Source organism: Euprymna scolopes, chromosome 9 (genome assembly GCF_053919585.1).
Source record: "Euprymna scolopes isolate OS-2025 chromosome 9, ASM5391958v1, whole genome shotgun sequence".
In the NCBI taxonomy this organism is placed as follows: domain Eukaryota; kingdom Metazoa; phylum Mollusca; class Cephalopoda; order Sepiida; family Sepiolidae; genus Euprymna; species Euprymna scolopes.
In genome coordinates, this window is record NC_136490.1 from 38,026,144 (window position 1) to 38,032,021 (window position 5,878).

The following is a 5,878-nucleotide window of genomic DNA, read 5'->3' on the forward strand; positions in this document are numbered from 1 at the left end:
AAGCTAGTTTGATGCATTCGCTTATTATGTGGTTTATTGTTTCGTCTCTTTCTCTACGGATTCTGCATTTGCTGTTTTCTACTGTCTTGTTGATCCATGTATTAATGTGGTTGGTTTAATCGCTTTATCTTTTACGGCTGTTCTTAGGGATTAAGCTACTCCGTTTTGGTTTCCTTTTTGTAGCCAAGTGGTTTTATTATTACTCTCATTATTTTTATTTGTATGAATCGTCTGTGTAGCTATTTCTCTTCCCATTTTTCGTTTCCCGTTTTATCTCCTGTCTTTTTTTTTTTCTGTCTTGTTTGTTTTTCTGTATCACTTGCTCTCCTTTCGGTGTTCTGCATAATGTATTTTGCACATTCATTTTGTCATTTACACAGTTTATTATTATTATTATTATTATTATTATTATTATTATTATTATTATTATTATTATTGTTGCTGTTATTATTATTATTATTATTATTATTATTATTATTATTATTATTATTACGCACTAAGAATTTCCACACGGGGCACCTTCAAAGAATTCTCTTTGGAAACAACATGCGGTTTTCTTTGGAGTGCGACTGATAAAAAGTCTTCCCAGATTTCCAGTACTCACCATTTCTTTCAACAACCATTGCAAATTAGTTTGCGTCATTGCAATAGCCGTATACAATTGATTTCTCGTTGGTAGCAACCGTTGGCCTGCACTGGGATTTGAGTGGCAATTATTATTATTATTATTATTATATATTTTTTTCGATTTTTTCAAGTTTTAATATTGAAATAGGGTTATTTATACCATTTTTACGGTCGTTTTTTTTCTACGTTCGCTGTTTTTTTTTTTCTTTGTTTTTGAAATGCGGAAAAATCTGTATAACGTAATAGCTACAATATTTTCAAAACCTATCATATATATATATATATATATATATATATATATATATATATATATATATATATATATATATATATGTATATCTTTTTCAGATAGAAAGCGAACATTTCTGGATGCATGAAACTCTACCCAATTAAGAAGGGCAATTTATAAGAAAAGATAGGGAGATAAAAATCAAATTTACAGTAGAACTTTATTGCATTATCATTTCAATAAGGATGAGGATGATTACAATAAGTAAAACGGAAATTAGGGGTAAACCTTTTTAGCCCATGCCATTTCAAAGCTTAATGTTTCTCATCAGAATAGGGGAAAAATCAGTATTATACATGAGCATAACACCGATTTTTTTTACACATTTAAGGTTAGAAATGGAAAGATTTGGGCAGATGTAATGAAAAGAAAGGGAAGGAAGAGCATTAGAAATATTTCAAACGATAAAAAAGAGGAGTATCGAGTAGGATAGGAATTAGGTGAACAGAATATTTTATAAGAGATATAGATTTAGATGACAGCCAAGGAGAATAAAGTTTAGAAATAGAGAATGAAAATTAGGGAACAATAAAGTAGGGGATAGAAAAAATGGTGTAGAAAAGGCTTGGGAATAGGAAATAAAATAATAATATAATAGATATGAAAAATAAGAGAATAAAGAAAAAAAAACATTGAAAATAAAATAAACATAAAAAAATAAATCGAAGATAGAGAATGACTTCCTAAAAATAAGCATACAAACTCGTATTGTACCAGTTTCGAATTGGAAGCTTAATCCAAAGGAAAAATGAAGAAAAAGGGCATTCCAGGTAGTAAATAGTAGCTAATTATTCGTTTAAATTAAATGCAATAATGCTATAGATTTTTTTTTAACAATTACATAATTCGCAATTGTATTTTTGGTTTGCCTTTACTGAGGATTTAACTGAGTTTAATACAGATTCCCGAGTACGACAAGATACGCCTAAAGAAAGTATGAGGTTACATCAACCGAAACGTTGTGTATTTTAAAATAATACTCCAAATTAGAACAGTAGTCCGAGGAATCCAAATAATACAATAGTTAATCAACAGTTCTTAAATTCAAAACTGTAAAAATATTTTTTTAATTAAAGTAATCGTCATGTGTTTTAGTCAGTTCCACTCGCTGCATTTGCATTCCATATTGCTTGAAAACTTTTTTTCTAAGAAGAAATTCATTTCGAGTGAGGCTAAACAAGTAAACATCCAAAGGGATTCGATCTGGAGTGTGAAGTGTGTATGACACTATTTGCAACAAACCCCGCCAAAGGTTCTTACTGTTCTTGCTGTAGTATGGGACCTTGTATCTGTCCGGCGAAAGCTGGTCCCGGAAGATTGAAAGCTCCAATCTTTTGTTCTTCGCGTCGTGAAGAAAGTGACAGCACTAAACATTGTTTACAACTGCACATTTACAACTGGGTCTTTTCGTGCACAGGAAGAAAGTCAGCATGACCTTCTTTATTGACCGCTGAGTCTTTTTGGCCTTTTTGTTCACACGTAAAACTCAGACATCCCCCCTCGGACAGGAATGGGTGGGGGGTAATTTAGTTAATTTGTCCATTATAGCGAAGTGTAGCGTAACGCTTACACGCGTGTTAACATGTAATACCAACACGTTGTAGACTCCCTCGCAAAAAAAAAACAACGACAAGGAAAAATCGTCTTACTTTTTTTTCGTTGAAACAACTGCATTTATTTTCGAGTACTTCTACGAATGAAACGTGATACCCGGTTTGTACACACGTTCTTTTTATAATCGTTTTCCTTCCTTGCCGTGACGTCATCTTACACACGGCTCGGTCATTTGCATACAGCTGCCATACGCGTGTCCACGCTCTGTTATAAATTAAGAAAACCCCGCATGCATACCAGTGACGGAAAGAAAATATGGTACATCAAAATTCACGTATATTGATCAAGTAGTTTTATTTTTACAAAAATCATTTTAAAGCGATTTTGCTTTTTGTCAACGTTTTTTTGCAAAACTCTTCTTCGTTATTTATTTTCGATTAATTTTTAAAACGTAAAAAAAATCTTTAAAATACTTTTAAGTTAAAAGAAAAATAATTTAACCGTATGTTGAAACCACGTGCGTAATAAAATAACATTAATTTCGAGGTTTCTATTAAGAAAAAAAAACAATATGAAAACATCATCCTCATGTTTACTGCTGCATTGTGTTGTGTTTTTGAGTTTTAACAAGGTCCGATGTTTGAAATTTCGGTGCTTGTACAGTTTAAGCAAGACATTAAAAAAATGAAAATATCGAAAAAAAGGTTATATTGTACGAATCTGTTTTGGACTGAAGATCTCCGAAAAAAAAATTTCATTTAATTTGATCGAGTAGGTTTTTTTTATTTATTTATTTGACAGCGGAAAAAAACACGTTCTTATGAGAGCGCGTTGAAGTCAGCCATTGTGAAATTTGCTGAACACGCAAGGGGAGATAACTCCATGTAAAGCGACGATACTTCCTCCCCATCTTTAATTCTAGCTTTTCTTCCTAAAAATCGAACCTTTTGCTCGGTATTATAACAAATTGTTTTTTTGCTGTAAAAAAAAAAAAAAAAAAAAAAACTACTTGATGAAATAAAGTGAATTTTTTTTCCGGAGAACTTCGTTCTAGAACATACGTGCAATTTAACCTTTTTTCGATATTTTAATTTTTTTTTTTTTAATGTTTTGGCTAATCTGTACAAGTACCGAAATTTCTGACCCTTTGTTAATCTTAACGAAAATTACATTTTTGCAAATATCTTTTTGGTTAATAGTTTTTTAATTAATTTTTAAAGATTAAAAAATTTAAATTATTTGTGAATTATAATTAAATAATTTTGATTTTAGCTGAACTAAAAATAAACTAATCAACTATTAATTTCTCTAAGGTTGCAGTTAATATGCACATTACCAAATAAATAATTAGCATAATAAACTTAAAAAAGATAATACAAGAACAACTTTATTTCCAATTTGTTCAATCAAAAACTAAGTCGAGATTTTTTTTTTTTTTTAATGACTGGAAATAAATGTTGTACATTGACGATGAATCCTTATTAGGACCAGCTCAGACCGAAAGACAAATTATTTTGACCAGGAGTTTTTCAAGGTCATTACGACCTGAAAAATGAATTTTGAGCCTTCATTTTTTTTAAATGAATCCAGCTAACATATCTTTAAAAAATAGAAAGTTTAAAAGAAAAATACACTTTGACTTTTTGAACGAAGGTTGTTTAAAAATTGAAAAGAAGTTAATGAATTTTATCAGTAAATTCAAAAATCAAGTTAAAATTTTTAAAATCTAAATAAATTTTAGAAATCTTAGTAATTTTAAAAGTCTAAATAAACTTTTAAAATGCGTACTTGATTAAGAGTTATGAATTGCAATTAAAGAGACTTCATCTTTCATAAATTGTTAAATAAAATCATTTTCGTTTATAGTGACAGCTTCAAAAATTGTTTTTACCGTATTTTCGTACGGAGATAATGCTCAAAATTCAATATATCTAACTTACAGTTTACATAGATGATGGTAGCACCACCACCACGATAAAAAATATGTTAACAACGTAAAAGCTACACATTAGAATAAGGAAACTTTAGTTCATTCTAGTAGTTAGCCGGCCGCGCCCATACAAATAAATACATTTAGGTTTAATTATTATTTAGCTTAGATGTTTTGTTATTTTTTTTTTTTATATAAAACTTGACTGAAAATTATCTCCTCCCACTTCTACTATGCCTAAAAAAAACCCTGCTAATTAATTGTAGAAAAAAGAGGGTCATTTGTGCGGGCCGCAAGTGTGTCTACGGGTGGCATACGACCGCGGGCCGCGTGTTTGACATGCCTGCTATAAACTACTTTCACCTTTCAATAAGGTATGATGGAGCAATCTTTCTAAGATTCATTAAAATAATGTAAAAAAAATATATTAAATATACAAAAACCGTGAGTCAGTCGTGAAACTGCATACTTTCATCTGGTAATGCAAAATTGGCTAGACGTTTATTTATCAACAGAAGAAAAATACGGAAAAATAAAATATAAATACATTGTATAAAGTCGTCTTAGCGCTGGTGATACACGGCGCTCTGCGCTATTAATACTATAACCCTTATCCCCGAGTGGCTTCTGGGCCTTGATAAGCGGTGACTTCCATGTAAAACAAAAAAACTGAAGTCGTGATTACGAATGTATAACGTTTACTTTTTTATTTTTACATACACTAGACGAATTAGTTTTAAACTGGTAGTTAATTAAAAAAATTAGAGGGTTTTTTTTTTTTTTTTTTTTTTTTACTGTCTTTCCACCTCAACAATCACCTTTAAAATGACGAGTTGTATGTTTTCAGGTATGCTGAAAACTAATATCATACTTAAATTTGGTGCGGACAAGTAGTTTCCTAAGTCATTTATTATCCAATGTCATCCATAATGTTTTTCACCGGGGGCCACGTTTTTCATCCAACTAAAAAGTATTAATGCGCACGCGTGTTACAAAACACGCCCTCCTTTCATATTAAGAATGACGAACACAACAGACATGCATTAAGTAATACATTAGAAAAAATGTCTTAATATCCAGACAACTACGTGGCTGCAGCAAATTTGAATTTGATATTCGTTTTCAGCATACTCGAAAACCTTTAAAAGTCGTCATTTTAAAGGTGAGCGAAAAAAGTCAAAATTAACCAACTTTTATTACAAAGAAACGTCTATTTTTAAAAATACCGTATTGCACAAATTTTCTAAATTCATTGAATATATATATATATATGGGGTTGTTTAACTGGCTAACATCTTGTACTAAATTGAATAGCATATTCCTTTCGTTGATATTTTTTGCGGGTTTGCTTGCTTAGACAGGAAAGTTATTGTATAATAATAAAATGTGCATACAATTGCGTCGAGTCCCTGTAGCGCAGGGGATAGCGCGCTGGACTTCTAATCCAGAGGCCGTGGGTTCGAATCCCACCAGGGATG

The 5,878-nt window shown here is 30.9% G+C and overlaps 1 non-coding gene across 1 annotated transcript; it reads left to right on the forward strand.

The window, feature by feature from the left end:
* Window positions 1-5,805: 5,805 nt before the first annotated feature.
* Trnar-ucu (transfer RNA arginine (anticodon UCU)) lies at window positions 5,806-5,878 on the forward strand. Its single transcript has one exon. It is a non-coding gene; the product is annotated as a tRNA-Arg (tRNA).